This window comes from Amblyraja radiata, chromosome 11 (assembly GCF_010909765.2).
Source record: "Amblyraja radiata isolate CabotCenter1 chromosome 11, sAmbRad1.1.pri, whole genome shotgun sequence".
NCBI lineage: Eukaryota > Metazoa > Chordata > Chondrichthyes > Rajiformes > Rajidae > Amblyraja > Amblyraja radiata.
In genome coordinates, this window is record NC_045966.1 from 4146257 (window position 1) to 4164034 (window position 17778).

A 17778-nucleotide genomic window follows, 5' to 3' on the forward strand; every position below is an offset into this window, starting at 1 on the left:
CCAGGTCTCTGGCGCTGTGAGGCAGCAACTCTACCGCTGCGCCACCATATGCCCCTGTCCCACTTAGGAAACCTGAACGGAAATCTCTGGACACTTTGCGCACCCACCCAAGGTTTCCGTGCGGTTCCCGGAGGTTGCAGGTGGTTGCCGGAGGTTGCAGGTAGTGGAAGCAGGTAGGGAGACTGACAAAAAACCTCCGGGAACCGCCCGGAAACCTTGGGTGGGGCGCAAAGTCTCCAGAGGTTTCCGTTCAGGTTTCCTAAGTGGGACAGGGGGATTAGTTTCAAGAAAATTAATTCTACTTCTAGGGGAGGGGGGTGGGGGTGGAATAAGCTGCATTTGAGCCTTGCGTGGTACTATATTACCAGTAAGTATCACCAATAGCCTTCCTTCATCTATCAGAGGCTGCTCAACACTTGTGTTGTGTTAGAGGCCGTTTGTAAGCATTGACATTCTTCATATCAGTTTCTGGAGAGGTCATGCAGCAATGGCCAATTGAAATGATAAATCAGCTGTTGCCACGTTTAAAATCCATCTTGCAAATTGAGAATGTGCAGGAAGGGACTGCGGATGCTGGTTTAAACCGAAGATAGACACAAAATGCTGGAGTAACTCAGTGGGACGGGCAGCATCCCTGGAGAGAAGGAAAGGGTGATGGGGGGGGAACTGGGAAAAGGGAGGGATGGAGAGAGAGAGATGGAAAGCAAGAGTTATTTGAAGTTAGAGAAGTCATTGTTGATACCACTGGGGTGTCTGTTTTATTGGCACCATCAGCATTCAGGCACCAGGCCCTTTGCTGCCACTAAAATGGTTATGTTTCCTTCTGCATTATTTTCAGCTTTTCATTCTGATGCGTAAAACACATTTGAGTCTGAAGAAGGGTCTCGACCTGAAACGTCACCCATTTCTTGGCCGATTAGGAAAAGGGGAGATGCAACGAGACCTGGGTGTCATGGTACACCAGTCATTGAAAGTAGGCATGCAGGTGCAGCAGGCAGTGAAGAAAGCGAATGGCATGTTAGCATTCATAGCAAAAGGATTTGAGTATAGGAGCAGGGAGGTTCTACTGCAGTTGTACAGGGTCTTGGTGAGACCACACCTGGAATATTGCGTACAGTTTTTGTCTCCTAATCTGAGGAAGGACATTCTTGCCATAGAGGGAGTACAGAGAAGGTTCGCCAGACTGCTTCCTGGGATGGCATGACTTTCATATGAAGAAAGACTGGATAGACTCAGCTTGTACTCGCTAGAATTTAGAAGATTGAGGGGGGATCTTATAGAAACTCACAAAATTCTTAAGAGGTTGGACAGGCTAGATGCAGGAAGATTGTTCCCGATGTTGGGGAAGTCCAGGACAAGGGGTCACAGTTTAAGGATAAAGGGGAAATCCTTTAGGACCGAGATGAGGAAAACATTTTTCACACAGAGAGTGGTGAATCTCTGGAACTCTCTGCCACAGAAGGTAGTTGAGGCCATTTCATTGGCTATATTTAAGAGGGAGTTAGATGTGGCCCTTGTGGCTAAAGGGATCAGGGGGTATGGAGAGAAGGCAGGTACAGGATACTGAGTTGGATGATCAGCCATGATCATATTGAATGGCGGTGCAGGCTCGAAGGGCCGAACGGCCTACTCCTGCACCTATTTTCTATGTCTATGTCTATGACATGCCCTTAAACGTGTGGGGAGTGGATGAGAAAGTGTGATTACACAGCACTCGTGTGAACGGGTGATCGATGGTCGGCATGGAGTCGGTGGGCTGAAGGGCCTGTTTCCACGCTGTATCTTTCAACCCATCATTTACAGTGTGTTAGTGCAAAGGACCCCTTTGTATGCACAACAAGACTCGCTCTGTTTGTGCAATTGTACAGATGGTCTTGTCTAGAACAGGTGGGGAAGTCAAGTGGAATTTGAATGCTACTCAAGTTAAATATATTCAAACAGTCTCACTTCTATTTGACTTTGCTGCATCAGAAACTCACCCCAAAGACACTGAGTCCCAGCAGAAATCTCTCAGCGTTAAAACTACATACCCACTTGACTCTTAAAGCGTGAAGTTTCGTTGCCTGTTAGTAACAAGATGTTCTTGTTACACACTGAAAAAATAATGATAGGTCGTTCCTTTATAGTCAGAGATATGCAGAGATCTAACTGCACTGGAACCAGAAACTAGGAATGTGCCAGGAATGATGTTACTAAGGTGGCTTCAATGCTAGACAAATTATTTCAGATCTAAGGGTGCTCTGGGCACAGTCAGCTGCTGTTTTATACAATTACCAAGTCTCAAATTCATCCCATGGAGGTGGTTTGAGAACACAGCCTTTTGCTTCCCATTAGTTTTTTTTTCGTTTTAGTTTGAGAGCTACAGTGCGGAAACAGGCCCTGCGGCCCGCCGAGTCTGTGCCGACCAGCGATCCCCGCACACTAACACCATCCCACACACACACACACACACACACACACACACACACACACACACACACACACACACACACACACACACACACACACACACACACACACACACACACACACTGGGGACAATTTTACCATTTATACCGAGCCAATTAAACCGACAAACCTGTACGTCTTTGGAGTGTGGGGGGAAACCGGAGATCCCGGAGAAAACCCCACGCGGGTCACGGGGAGAATAGACAACAGACAATAGGTGCAGGCGTAGGCCATTCGGCCCTTCGAGCCAGCACTGCCATTCACTGTGATCATGGCTGATCATCCACATTCAGTACAGACAGCACCCGTAGTCGGGATCGAACCCGGGCCTCTGGTGCTGTAAGGTGGCAACTCTACCACTGTGCCACCGTGCCATCCTTTACAAGAGCAATTAAACAGTGAGCAGTAATTACTAGCCACACTGGCAGCATCTGCGTCTTGAATTTAAAGGAAGATATTTTCAAGTACAAACAGCAACACCTTCCAGTTCCATTCCACAAAATTCCAAACAGCCTGAAATGTTTCCTTATCTACTGAATATGCACCAAGATCACAGTGGTGCAGCTGGTAGAGCAGTTGCCTCACAGCGCCAGAGACCCGGGTTGGATCCTGACCTCGGGTACTGTCTGTGTGGAGTTTGCACGCTCTACCTGTTTCCTCCCACATCCCAAAGCCATGCAGGTTTGGAGGTTTATTGGCCCGATGTAAACTGTCCCTAGTGTGTAGGGAGTGGATGACAGTGTGTGTGGAGGGGGGGGGGGGTAACATACAACTAGTGTGAAAGGGTGATCGATGGTCGGCATCGACTCGATGGGCTGAAGGGTCCGTACTTCTAAACCACACTAAACTTTAAACTATATTGGCACACATTCACCAATTGGAACCTTTGACATCGGACAATAGATAATAGGTGCAGGAGTAGGCCATTCGGCCCTTCGAGCCAGCACCACCATTCAATGTGATCATGGCTGATCATCCCCAATCAGTACCCCGTTCCTGCCTTCTCCCCATATCCCCTGACTCCGCTATCTTTAAGAGCCCTATCTAGCTCTCTCTTGAAAGTATGGGCGGCCACAGTGGAGCAGCGGTAGAGTTGCTGCCTTACAGCGAATGCAGCGCCAGAGACCCTGGTTCGATCCCGACTACGGGTGCTGTCTGTACGGAGTTTGCACGTTCTCCCCGTGACCTGCATGGGTTTTCTCCGAGATCTTCAGTCTCCTCCCACACCCCGAAGACGTGCAGGTTTGTAGGTCAATTGGCCTGGTATAAATGTAAAAAATGTCCCTAGTGGGTGTAGGATGGTGTTAGTGTGCGGGGATCGCTGGTCGGCGCGGACCCGGTGGGCCGAAGGGCCTCTTTCCGCGCTGTATCTCTAAACTAAACCGGCCTCCACCGCCCTCTGAGGCAGAGAATTCCTCAAACTTTGGCCAAGCAATCAGATTATTCAGTGCGATATGCAAATTTTTGCTCATTTTTTGTTTCTTGTTTTTGTTGAGATACAATTGTTAAATTACTGATCAAACAGATCGCAGGCCAATTATCTGCAAATTGGCAGCTTTTCTCTACAGCTTACAAAATCCTTCCTGATCTCTGCACAACGTTTCCTGGCAAACTGGTTACGGAATCTTTAGGATACAGCTCGATCCAAACACCATTCCTTTGTTATTTTTTGTCTTCTCTAAATTTAATACCATGTGCCTCTGTGGAAGGCTGAAGGATATTCTTGGCGGTAGACAAAAATGCTGGAGAAACTCAGCGGGTGAGGCAGCATCTATGGAGCAAAGGAAATAGGTGATGTTTCGAGTCGAGACCCATCTCCAGTCTGAAGAAGGGTCTCGACCCAAAACGTCACCTACTCCTTCGCTCCATAGATGCTGCCTCACCTGCTGAGTTTCTCCCGCATTTTTGTCCACATTCGATTTCTCCAGCATATGCAGTTCCTTCTCAAACAAGATATTCTTAGAGTTCCTTTAGTTATTTAGATGGTTCCAATATCTTTTTTTGCAAGCTGAGAGTTTTTGGCAGAAACATTATGTTTAATATTTGTGTTGCTATTCTTTCTTATTGGGCTTCCCCCAACAACATGGGCGGCACGGTGGCGCAGCGGTAGAGATGTTGCCTCACGGCGCCAGAGTCCCAGGTTCAAGCCCGACCACGGGTGCTGTCTGTACGGAGTTTGCACGTTCTCCCCGTGACCTGCGTGGGTTTTCTCCGGGTGTCAAATGCTCCGGTTTCCTCCCACACTCCAAAGACGTGCAGTTTTGCAAGTTAATTGCAAATTGTCAATGAGGGTCCCCCCTCAACCTTCTAAACTCCAGCGAGTAGAGGCCCAGTGCTGTCAAACGCTCATCATATTGAGCATAGGAGCAAAGAGGTCCTTCTGCAGTTGTACAGGACCCTAGTGAGACCACACCTGGAGTATTGTGTGCAGTTTTGGTCTCCAAATTTCAGGAAGGACATTCTTGCTATTGAGGGAGTGCAGCGTAGGTTCACAAAGTTAATTCCCGGGATGGCGGGACTGTCATATGTTGATAGAATGGAGCAGCTGGGCTTGTATACTCTAGAATTTAGGATGAGAGGCTATCTTATTGAAACATGTAAGATTATTAAGGGATTGGACACGCTAGAGGCAGGAAACATGTTCCCGATGTTGGGGGAGCCCAGAACCAGGGGCCACAGTTTAAGAATAAGGGATAAGCCATTTAGAACGGAGATGAGGAAAAACTTTTTCACCCAGAGAGTAGTGAGTCTGTGGAATTCTCTGCCTCAGAAGGCGGTGGAGGCCAATTCTCTGGATACTTTGAAGAGAGAGTTAGATAGGGCTCTTAAAGATAGCGGAGTCAGGGGATATGGGGAGAAGGCAGGAACGGGGTACTGATTGTGGATGATCAGCCATGATCACAGTGAATGACTGTGCTGGCTCGAAGGGCCGAATGGCCTACTCCTGCACCCATTGTCTATTGTCACTTTAGTGGATACATTTTCAACATTTTTTTCAAACAAAGGAATATTTTTATAATCCTCCGGTAATCTGGATCACAATACTTATAGTGACAACCTCGCATTTTATTAAAAAGTGATGGCTGATTTGCGGAGAAGTTATTGATATAAATAGAATTATTGGATTAGGTATTTGATTTCCAGCGAATATCTCTGCTGTTAACACAATCAGGTTGAAGTTAAAGGAATTCCCATGTATTACAAACAAAACTCAGTTATAAACCATGTCTGGCTTGTGTGCCAAACAGTTTCAGAGTTATTTTGAACAAAGAACATGTTCTACAGTGCGGAAGTACAGCGTAGGAACAGGTTTAGTTTAGTTTAACACAAAGATAGACACGGATTGCCGGAGTAACTCAGCGGGACAGGCAGCGTCTCCGGAAAGAAGGAATGGGTGACGTTTCGGGTCGAGACCCTTCTTCAGACTGATGGCGTTTAGTTTAGGGATACAGAGCGGAAACAGGCCCTTCTGCCCACCTAGCCCATGCTGACCAGCGATCACCCCGCACACTAAGGAAGAAATCTCTACGTCCTTGGAGTGTGGAAGGAAACCGGAGCACCCGGAGAAAACCCACGCAGATCATGGGGAGAACGTGCAAACTCCGTACAGACAGCACCCGTAGTCAGGATTGAACCCGGGTCACCGGTGCTGTGAGGCAGCAACTCTACTGCTGCGCCACCGTGCCGTTCCTCGGGCCCTTCAGCCCCCAACTACGATGAAGTTGTACTAACCTCCTCCATCTGCAACTGATCCATATCCCTCCATAGGTTCATATTTTCTAGGAGCAGATTTAGGCCATTTGGCCCATCAAGTCTACTCTGCCGTTCAATCATGGCTCATCTATCTTTATCTCTCAACCCCATTCTCCTGCCTTCACCCCATTACCCCTGACACACGTACTGATCAAGAACCGGCTGATCTCTGCCTTAAAAACTCCCAATGACTTGGCCTCCATTCGCAATGAATTCCACAGATTCACCACCATCTTCATCTCCTTTCCAAAGGAACGTCCTTTTATTCTGAGGCTTTTGTCTCTGGTCCTAGACTCTCCCACTAGTGGAAACATCCTCTCCACATCCACTCTATCCAGGCCTTTCACTATTCGGTAAGTTTCAATGAGGCACCCCCCTCATCCTTCTAAACTCCAGCGAGTACAGGCCCAGTGCCGTCATATGCTCATAATAATAATAATAATAATGGATGGGATTTATATAGCGCCTTTCTAGATACTCAAGGCGCTTTACATCGCATTATTCATTCACTCCTCAGTCACACTCAGTGGTGGTAAGCTACTTCTGTAGCCACAGCTGCCCTGGGGCAGACTGACGGAAGCGTGGCTGCCAATCTGCGCCTACGGCCCCTCCGACCACCACCAATCACTCACACACATTCACACACAGGCAAAGGTGGGTGAAGTGTCTTGCCCAAGGACACAACGACAGTATGCACTCCAAGCGGGATTCGAACCGGCTACCTTCCGGTCGCCAGCCGAACACTTAGCCCACTGCGCCATCTGTCGCCCCTCATTATATGTTAACCCACTCCAGAACCAGCACATCCTTCCTCAGATATGGGGCCCAAATCTGCTCACAATATTCCAACTGCAGCCTGACCAGCCTCAGCATTACATCCCCGTTTTCATATTCTAGTCCTCTGAAAATAACTGCTAGTATTGCATTTGCCTTCCTTACTGCCGGTTGGACTTGCAAATTAACTTTCTTCACTTCAATCCTGCTGTTACCATGCTGTATCTCTAAACTAAATCCTGCCATTCAATAAATGTCCATTCCTTATCATAAATCTTGTGGTAAAAACCATGATTTGGCGACATGGCATATGGCAGCGTGCATTATTGTAACGAACAGAAGATGATGTGCAGATGGCATATCGAGTGCATTGCAACGTGAAAAACTCCGCTGCAAATGTTGTTCCTCAATGATACAACTTGCATACTCGTCCAGAGCACAAGCCAGCAATCCTTCATGTGAAAGTCTGGCAAAATAGAAAAGCCAAAAAAAGCTTTGCCAGTGATTTTTATTGGGGCTGAATAGCTAAGGGTTAATGGTTTGGGCCCACTAGAGGCAGGAAACATGTTTCCGATGTTGGGGGAGTCCAGAACCAGGGGCCACACAGTTTAAGAATAAGGGGTAAGCCATTTAGAACGGAGATGAGGAAACACTTTTTCACACAGAGAGTTGTGAGTGTGTGTGGAATTCTCAGCCTCATTCGGCCCTCCAAGCCAGCACCGCCATTCAATGTGATCATGGCTGATCATCCCCAATCAGTACCCCGTTCCTGCCTTCTCCCCATATCCCCTGACTCCGCTATTTTTTAAGAGCCCTATCTAGCTCTCTCTTGAAAGCATCCAGAGAACCGGCCTCCACCGCCCTCTGAGGCAGAGAATTCCACAGACTCACCACTCTATGTGAGAAAAAGTGTTTCCTCGTCTCCGTTCTAAATGGCTTACCCCTTATTCTTAAACTGTGGCCCCTGGTTCTGGACTCCCCTCACCTCACATGCTACCTCAACTGCTGAGTTTCTCCAGCATTTCTGTCTACCTTCGAATTTTCCACCATATGCAGTTCTTGTGAATTTATGGAATCCCCTGCCACAGAGGGCAGTGGAGGCCAAGTCACTGGATGGATTTAAGAGAGAATTATGCCCCTGTCCCACTTAGGAAACCTGAACGGAAACCTCTGGAGACTTTGCGCCCCACCCAAGGTTTCCGTGCGGTTCCCGGAGGTTTTTGTCAGTCTCCCAACCTGCTTCCACTACCTGCAACCTCCGGCAACCACCTGCAACCTCCAGGAACCGCACGGAAACCTTGGGTGGGGCGCAAAGTCTCCAGAGGTTTCCATTCAGGTTTCCTAAGTGGGACAGGGGCATTAGATAGAGCTCTAGGGGCTAGTGGCGTCAAGGGATATGGGGAGAAGGCAGGCACGGGTTATTGATAGGGCATGATCAGCCATGATGCATTTCGTTGTCTCTGTACTGTACACTGACAATGACAATTAAAATTGAATCTGAATCTGAATCTGATCACAATGAATGGCGGTGCAGGCTCGAAGGGCCGAATGGCCTCCTCCTGCACCTATTTTCTATGTTTCTGAAAAATAAAGTCGTTCCCTTAGCTTGCACATTGGGTAAATTGCCTCCAAATCCAATGTGGCGACGCTCAGGATTCTCTCAGCTCATGCATGAAAATTGCAAATTGAGAAATATCCAATTGGCAAACTGGAAATGAGTGATAAAAGAGGTTTTCAGTGATTACTGAGGGCCACAATAGGGTGATGTTGATTTTGTTAGCTCTAGTCCTTAAGCCTGTGTCGTCTCCCGAGCCCGAGATAGTCGACAGCTTTATATCTTTGCCGATTGCTCATTCAGCCCATCCCGGCGAGCTGACGGATGTCATGTACGAGGCTGAGCATTTGCATGGCTTGAGCGAGACTTCCCCTCACTAATGCCACACGCTTAACAAAAATTCCATCAGGCACACCTTGCCTCTCCTGCTAGATTGCACCCGCTTGTTTTGTCCATATCCAGCATCCCGGAAAATTGCCACATGCAAACCTGGAGGATTATTCCCCTTACACTGGTAACTCGTCATCTCTTTATGGGAACGGCAGACAGGAATGTGGAAGGAACGTTGATGATTTATAACAACATATCGGTGTGATTGAGCTCCGAGCTCCTCGTTCAAAATCGCTGTCAAAAACGTATAGTAATTTGTTCAATGTTTGTCTTCTGTGGAGCGATTATTTAGAGAGTTATTGGACTCTTCACTGTCTTCTGCCCGAAGAGGATGTTGCTTCGGTTTCATAAATTTAGTTTAGTTCAAGGATACAGCGCGGAAACAGGCTCTTCGGCCCACCGAGTCCGCCCCAACCGGCGATCCCCGCACATTAACACTATCCTACACACACTGGGGACAATTTTTACATTTACTGTATCTACTGCATAGAAAGGAACTGCAGATGCAAGATCTCGGAGAAAACCCACGCTGGTCACGGGGAGAACGTGCAAACTCCGTACAGACAGCACCCGTAGTCAGGATTGAACCCGGGTCTGTGGCGCTGTGAGGCAGCAACTCTACCCCTGCGCCACCGTGCCGCACTCTGGAGTGGGAAACTGCTGTCTGTAAATTAGTGAACCTCTTCATTTCATTCTTTCATGGGACGTGGCTATTGTTGGAAACACCAGCCATTCATGGAGCTCACACAGCCTGGGCCTACGCTACTTCCCTTTTGCCAAACACGTTAACTCCCCCTCCCATTCCCACACTGACCTCTCTGTCCTGGGCCTCCTCCACTGTCAGAGTGAGGCCCAACGCAAATTAAAGGAACATCACCTCATATTTCGCTTGGGCAGCTTACACCCCAGCGATATGAACATTGACTTCTCTAACTTAAAGTAACGCTTGCTTCCCTCTCTCTCTCCATCCCCTCCCCCACCCTGTCACCAGTTTCATTGACATCCGGTTTAGTATCACTGTTTGTATCTGCTCGTTGTCACCTTTTAAACAGCCAACAATGGACCATTGTGGGCTCCACCTTTCTTGGATCATCGTTGCTGGCTTTGATCAGTTTTTTCACACCTTTCATTCATTTGTTCTTTGTACCTTTTCATATCTCCCTCTCCCCCTTTTTGTGTCTATTCGATTTCAACCAGCATCTGCAGTTCCTTTCTACGCAAAGTGCCAGAGTAACTCAGCAGGTCAGGCAGCATCTCTGGAGATAAAGGTCTTCAGACTCAGGTTTTCCAGACTGTAGTCCAAGTTTGGGAGTTCACGGCATAAGCAATGTAGATAAAGTCCAAAGAATCCCTTGAGCTGCCAAGAACAATGAGGGTCTCACAGTTGAACAAGTCCACTGGTTAAAAAGGCAACTGGTGCTGGATGTTAACAGCACTGCATATAGACGTCAAGTATAGCTTTATTAACATAAACATAGCAATAGAACATAGACAATAGGTGCAGGAGTAGGCCATTTGGCCCTTCGAGCCAGTACCGCCATTCAATGTGATCATGGCTGATCATCCACAATCAGTACCCCGTTCCTGCTTTTTCCACATATCCCTTGATTCCGTTAACCCTTAGCTAAATCGAACTGAATATCAAGGTTGCATAGCACTGAAAGAATTAAGATAACGTCTCTGCCTGCCTCCCCTATCATCACGTTACAGCATCATGTCATTGGTGAAAAATTACGCCTTTTGGCCCATCGAGTCTACTCCGCCATTCTATCATGGCTGACCTATCTTCACCTCTCAACCCCATTCTCCTGCCTTCTCCCGATAACCTTTGACGCCCTACTTAATCAAGATTCTGTCAATCTCCGCTTTAAAAGTACCCACTGACTTGGCCTCCACTGCCTTCTGCGGCAATGAATCCCACAGATTCACCACCCTCTGACTAAAGAAATTCCTCCTCCTCTCCTTTCTAAATGTTTGTCCTTTTATTCTGAGGCTGTGCGCTCTGGTCCAAGACTCTCCCACCAGAGGAAACATCCTCTTCACATTCACTCTATCCGGGCCTTTCACTATTCGGTAAAGTTCAATGAGGTCTCCCCTCATCCTTCTAAACTCCAGTGAGTACAGGCCCAGTGCCGACAAACGCTCATCATAGGTTAACCCACTCATTCCTGGGATCATTCTCTAATGGGCCAGTAAGGTTGCTGCAAGTAGGAGTTTCATTGTTCCAGTCCATAGCACAATGATACTTTATTAGACAAGTATGTTTTGCAACGTACGAGGAATTTCATTTGCCAAGTCAGTCATACAAATAACTGTCATACATTGCCGATGCATATGACAAATAAACGTATAAGGGTGCAACAGTACAAAATAATGAGGGGCCACCGTGTCACAGCGGTAGAGTTGCTGCCTCACAGCGCCAGAGACCCGGGTTCCACCCTGACGATGGGCGCTGCCTGTACGGTGTTTGTACCTTCTCCCCGTGACCCGCGTGGGTTTTCTCCGGGCGCTCCGGTTTCAATCGACAACAGACAATAGGTGCAGGAGTAGGCCATTCGGCCCTTCGAGCCAGCACCGCCATTCAATGGGATCATGGCTGATGTTTTGTTTTTCATCCCCTTTTCCCAACTTGACACCGTTTAGATAATAATCTGTTTTTCCTACCAAAGTGGATAACCTCACATTTATCCACATTAAACTGCATCTGCCCACTCACCCAACCTGTCCAAGCCCAACCTTTCCTCCCACATTCCAAAGACGTGCAGGTTTGTAGGTTAATTGGCTCCGGTAAAAAATTATGATTTGTCCCTTGATAGTGTTCGTGTATGGGGGTGACAGCTGGTCGGCATGGACTCGGTGGGCCGAAGGGCCTGTTTCCACGCTGTATCTCTAATTAAACTAAACTAACTATAACTATAACTAAAAACACCACCGCACTCTTGAGAAATAACTGAGCATTAGACCAGGCGACCATTAAATTGGTGTGAAGTAGGGTCTCGACCCGAAACATCGCCAATCCCTTCTCTCCATAGATGCTGCCTCACCCGCTGAGTTTTTGTCTACCATGAAATTGGTGTTAAGTGATTTTGTTTTTTTTTTAAGTTTAAGGAAGAACTGCAGATGGTGTAAAAATCAAAGGCAGACAAAAATACTGGAGAAACTCAGTGGGTGAGGCAGCATCTATGGGGCGAAGGAATAGGTGACGTTTCGGGTCGAGACCCTTCCTCAGAAACTCAGCGGGTGAGGCAGGCAGCATCTATGGGGCGAAGGAATAGGTGACGTTTCGGGTCGAGACCCTTCCTCAGAAACTCAGCGGGTGAGGCAGGCAGCATCTATGGGGCGAAGGAATAGGTGACGTTTCGGGTCGAGACCCTTCCTCAGACTGAAGACTGTGACAAGTGTGGTATTTTGTTAAATTTGGATATTAATTTGTTGGGTTTGGGCTACATTTTGGGGGGATGGGTTGGTGCATTGGAAGCAGCGACGTGCCCATCCAAACAGGCACGAGGACACGGATAAAAGCACCACAGCCACAGCGGGGAATTTATTTTCATTTGGCGAAGGCACTCTATCTTAATCAGCAACCAGGTACTGCCTCTTCAGCACCTTACACCCGTTTCTCCAGTTAATAAGTCTGCTGCCAATTTACCATTGGGCTGCGTAACGCTCAGCGCTGGAGAACTGGGGGAGAAGTTAATCAATATTTGACTGTGAGGGTGTTTTATTTGCACTAATTCTCCTTTGAGTGAATGGTTCCGCAGTGTCAATATGCGATGTGCAACCTTCACTTGAATGGTTTATACATTTCGCAGTGCGGTGAACCTGCTTCGCTAATTTGGTCGAGAGGTGAATTGCTTCTGCTCGCCATCGTTTGCTCAAGGATGATTTTTTATTTGTGAACATTTTTAAATTCACAAAATCAGCAGAAATATAAATGGAAGACAAATCTTCTCTCTGCCTTCAAAGGGCAGTGTGGACCGTGTTCCGTTGCAGGAAACATGTTCCCGATGTTGGGGGAGCCCAGAACCAGGGGCCACACAGTTTAAGAATAAGGGGTAAGCCATTTAGAACGGAGATGAGGAAACACTTTTTCTAACAAAGAGTTGTGAGTCTGTGGAATTCTCTGCCTCAGAGGGAGGTGGAGGCAGGTTCTCTGGATGCTTTCAAGAGAGAGCTAGATAGGGCTGTTAAAAATAGCGGAATCAGGGGATATGGGGAGAAGGCAGGAACGGGGTACTGATTGGGGATGATCAGCCATGATCACATTGAATGGTGGTGCTGGCTCGAAGGGCCGAATGGCCTACTCCCGCACCTGTTGTCTATTGTCTATTGAAACAATTTAAGGGCCTGTCCCACTTTCACGACCTAATTCACCACCTCTGCCGAGTTTGCCCTTGACTCATACTCGCAGCATGGTCGTCACGAGGTCGTAGGTAGGTCGTAGCAGGCCGTGATGCTGGTCGTAGGTACTCGTGGCATCAAGTAGGTCGGGGCGTTTTTCTAGCCTGATGAAAAATGTCCACGAGTAAAAAAGGTGGTGAATTAGGTCATGGAAGTGGGACAGGGCCTTTACTCTTTGGTAACGCACTTGAAGGCATTTAGCAAAGATTATTTTGTCCTACATATTTTTTTTGCATATTATTGACAATAGACAATAGACAATAGGTGCAGGAGTAGGCCATTCGGCCCTCCGAGCCAGCACCGCCATTCACTGTGATCATGGCTGATCATCCACATTCCCCACTCCCGACTGGGTGAGTTTGAGCCTCACTGCAATATCAGCATTTTTAAAATTTCATTTATAAGTGTGTCCCCGGGGGGGGGGGGGGGTGACTGGAAGGAGTTGCGTTCCCCCCGTGTACGTGATCAGTCGGCAGCGCAGCCTGGCGCTGTTGGGAGATATGTCGCAATCTGTACCATCTGCCTGGAGATCAAGGCTGACACACGCCAGCGCTTGTGCTCGCATCTCCGCGGGGTGAAGACAGCGCTCTCCCAACATTTGTCACTCTCTTTACCCTGTGGAGATCATTACCGAGTTTGGACATGGTGCCCGTGATGGAGCTGGAGCTCAGTAGCGCGGTGTCACTAAGATCACACACACGTTTTTGGCAGGCGACCAGTTTGATCAGTCTATGCCTTCCAGAGCGGTGGATTCAATCAATCTAATAACAGAACCATCCCATCAGCATAACTTTCCCGATGCCAGTGATTACAATAATGCTCCTCGCGGTGAAGATTGTCAAAGTTGGGCAAAGACCTTTAGTTTAAAAAAAAACAAACTTTTCCACAAGTCCAGTATTGTTCCTTGAATGCCTGGGGTTATGTTGGGCGATATTGGGATGTATGTTGGACCCAACGCCAATAAACAAGCAAGGACACCTCCTCGATGTCTCAGCCTTGCCCCACCATCCATTCTGATGCCTCTGCTGAGTGCCATTGCCAGTATTGTGTCAATTAGCGAGCTGAAGACTGCTGTCCACGAGGAGCTGGCGTAATAAGTCATCCACCAACCTCTTGTCTCGTTATTCTGAAGACCTTGCTGCTTATAATTAGAGTAAACCTTCGTGCCATCGTTCTGGCCTTGCTTCCAACTTGTCACCCACCCGAGCAGCAAACTCCTCAGCCAACAAAGAGCTAGGCTTTGCGAATGCACGGTGCCAAAAGCCATTAGAGCATGAGAAGATGGGCCAGGAGGTTTAGCTTTAATTTCGTTCAGAGATAGAGCGTGGAAACATGCCCTTTGGCCCACCAAGTCCACGCCGACCAGCGATCCCCGCACACATAATGATTAAAGGGCCTGTCCTTATCAGTGTCGCCAAAAGAACATTTCAAAATCCAGCGGCGACAAAAAAAATGTTGCAACACTTGAAAAAACGCCGCACGTCAATACGCCATCACGCCGCGTCACCCCTCGACACACCGCACCACGGCGCAAATGTTTTGGTGACCTGATACCTCAGTCAATAATGCCGGCAGTCGCCCAAAAAATCACCAAGTGGGACAGCCCCTTGACACTATCCTACGCACGCTAGCGACAATTTACACTTGTACCAAGTATACAAACCCCGAGCCGATTAAGCTACAAACCTGCACGTCTTTGGAGTGTGGGAGGAAACCGAAGATTTCTGAGAAAACGCACGCAGGTCACGGGGGAGAAACGTGCAAACTCCGTACGGACGGCGCCCGCGGTCGGGATCGAACCCGGGTCTCCGGCGCTGCAAGCACCGTAAGGCAGCAACACTACCGCTGCGCCACCGAGGTGTTGGAGATGATGAGGGAGGGGGATCAATAGCAGCAGAAAGCTCGTCGTGTCATCGCCGCTGAATAGACGGGAATGTCAAACACTCACACCGTCGGGCCCACCAATACTTCACAGCCAGTTCCCGCAATAGTCTGAACAAAAAGATGTGAAGAGCAGAAGAAACACTGCACTTCACAGCCGCACGGTGTGACTTAAATAATTGGGGGCCTAGATGACATCTTCCCCTCAAACGCACACTAAGTTTGCAGTGGAGTGTGAACTCGCACCCAAGGCTTTCAGTTCAGGCAGCTTGCCGATTCTACAGCCGACTGCTAATTAACGATATGCTGGCCTGCATGCAGCAGGCAGCACTCAGTGTGCTGTTCCATGGCTGCAGATCTCAGTAGCCAAGACCAGTATCATATTGCATTTAAGAAGACAGGCACAAAATGCTGCAGTAACTTAAGAGGTTGGACAGGCTAGATGCAGGAAGATTGTTCCCGATGTTGGGGAAGTCCAGAACAAGGGGTCACAGTTTTAAGATAAGGGGGAAGTCTTTTAGGAACAAGATGAGGAAAACATTTTTCACACAGAGAGTGGTGAATCTGCGGAATTCTCTGCCATAGAAGGTAGTTGAGGCCAGTTCATTGGCTATACTTAAGAGGGAGTTAGATGTGGCCCTTGTGGCTAAAGGTATCAGGGGGTATGGAGAGAAGGCAGGTACAGGATGCTGAGTTGGATGATCATCCATGATCATATTGAATGGCGGTGCAGGCTCGAAGGGCCGAATGGCCTACTCCTGCACCTAATTTCTATGTTTCTAACTCAGCAGGACAGGCAGCAACTCCAGAGAGAAGGAGTGGGTGAGAGTCAAGGGAGGGGGAGTCTGGAGATATGGAGAGGTCAGGTGTGATAACACAGACTGAAGCAGGCGATGATAAGGAAAGGGTAGAATCAAAGATCCTACAGCGAGCAAGATGGCCAACTCGACGAAAAAGACGTAGTACGGTCATGGGCTGATTCACGGGTAATTTTCGGCCCCATTTCCGTAACCGGCTTCCGTCCCCGCACCAAAGACCCCGTAGCGGAGCAAAGATACTAGTGCGGAGACGGAAGCCGGTTACGGAATCATCCTCGTAAAAATAAAAGTTATTTTGTAAAAATCTTCTCCTCATTTTCAGAATTATAATTTATTAACACAAACTGTTCCCCCGCAACGTTGATTACACTGCGAGTCTGGGTTACTGAAATGGATGAAAAAAAGGCCCACATTCAGCTCCGTTGCGTACTACACATCAATAGACAATAGACAATAGGTGCAGGTGTCGGCCATTTGGCCCTTCGAGCCAGCACCGCCATTCAATGTGATCATGGCTGATCATCCCCAATCAGTACCCCGTTCCTGCCTTCTCCCCATATCCCCCGACTCCGCTATCTTTAAGAGCCCTATCTAGCTCTCTCTTGAAAGCATCCAGAGAACCGGCCTCCACCGCCCTCTGAGGCAGAGAATTCCACAGACATGCAGCCCATTGAATTTAGCAGGAGCGGGCTATCTTGCTCCGCTATAGGATCTTTGGGTAGAATGGATCATTCTTGGCTGAGGGGAAGGTGACAATGAGGCGTACAAACAGTAAATTTAATCAGGAGGACGGTGGAACTAGTCGGAGAACAAGGGTGAGAGAGGGATGGAGAGAGAGGGGAAGCAAGGGTTACCATGAAGTTAGGGAAATCAATACTCATACCGCTGACTTGTAAGCTGCCCAAGCTCCAGCTACTCCAGCACTTTGTGTCTATCTTCAGTGGAAACCAGCATCTGCAGTTCCTTCCTGCACCACTTATGTCCAATGACCTATACCTAAATGGCCAATGGCCCGTGCAGTCTAAATACTTTCCACGGACATTAGCTGTATATTGTGGATAGGATACTATCACAGCTGGAGTATTGTGTACAGTTTTGGTCCCCTAATTTGAGGAAGGACATTCTTGCTATTGAGGGAGTGCAGCGTAGGTTTACAAGGTTAATTCCCGGGATGGCGGGACTGTCGTATGCTGAGAGAATGGAGCGGCTGGGCTTGTAGAGTCTGGAGTTTAGAAGGATGAGAGGGAATCTTATTGAAAGGAAGTAAGGGTTTGGGCACGCTAGAGGCAGGAAACATATTCCCGATGTTGGGGGAGTCCAGAACCAGGGGCCACAGTTTAAGAATAAGGGGTAATCCATTTAGAACGGAGATGAGGAAACACTTTTTCTCACAGAGAGTTGTGACTCTGTGGAATTCTCTGCCTCAGAGGGCGGTGGAGGCTGGTTCTCTGGATACCTATCAAGAGAGAGCTAGATAGGGCTCTAAAAGATAGCGGAGTCAGGGGATATGGGGAGAAGGCAGGAACGGGGTACTGATTGTGGATGATCAGCCATGATCACATTGAATGGCGGTGCTGGCTCGAAGGGCCGAATGGCCTACTCCTGCACCTATTGTCTATTGAAAGGTTTAGAGGGATATGGGGCAAATGTGGGCAAGTGGGACCAGTTGGATGGCAATGGCCTGTTTCCGCGCGGTTTGACTCTGACTCTCTCAGTCTATCTGCTGACATCCTCACCAAAATGACTTACCGGGGGCAA

General features: G+C 48.2%; 1 protein-coding gene and 1 long non-coding RNA gene across 6 annotated transcripts in view; one reads left to right on the plus strand and one right to left on the minus strand.

Moving 5' to 3' along the window:
- tenm2 (teneurin transmembrane protein 2) overlaps positions 1–17778 on the plus strand; it is a 1259968-nt gene that overhangs the window by 984384 nt on the left and 257806 nt on the right. The gene's annotated exons all lie outside the window — the stretch shown is intronic.
- LOC116978217 lies at positions 702–9832 on the minus strand. Its single transcript, XR_004413418.1, has 3 exons — positions 9823–9832; positions 9305–9309; positions 702–753 (listed from the first exon to the last, which is right to left on the minus strand). It is a non-coding gene; the product is annotated as an uncharacterized LOC116978217 (long non-coding RNA).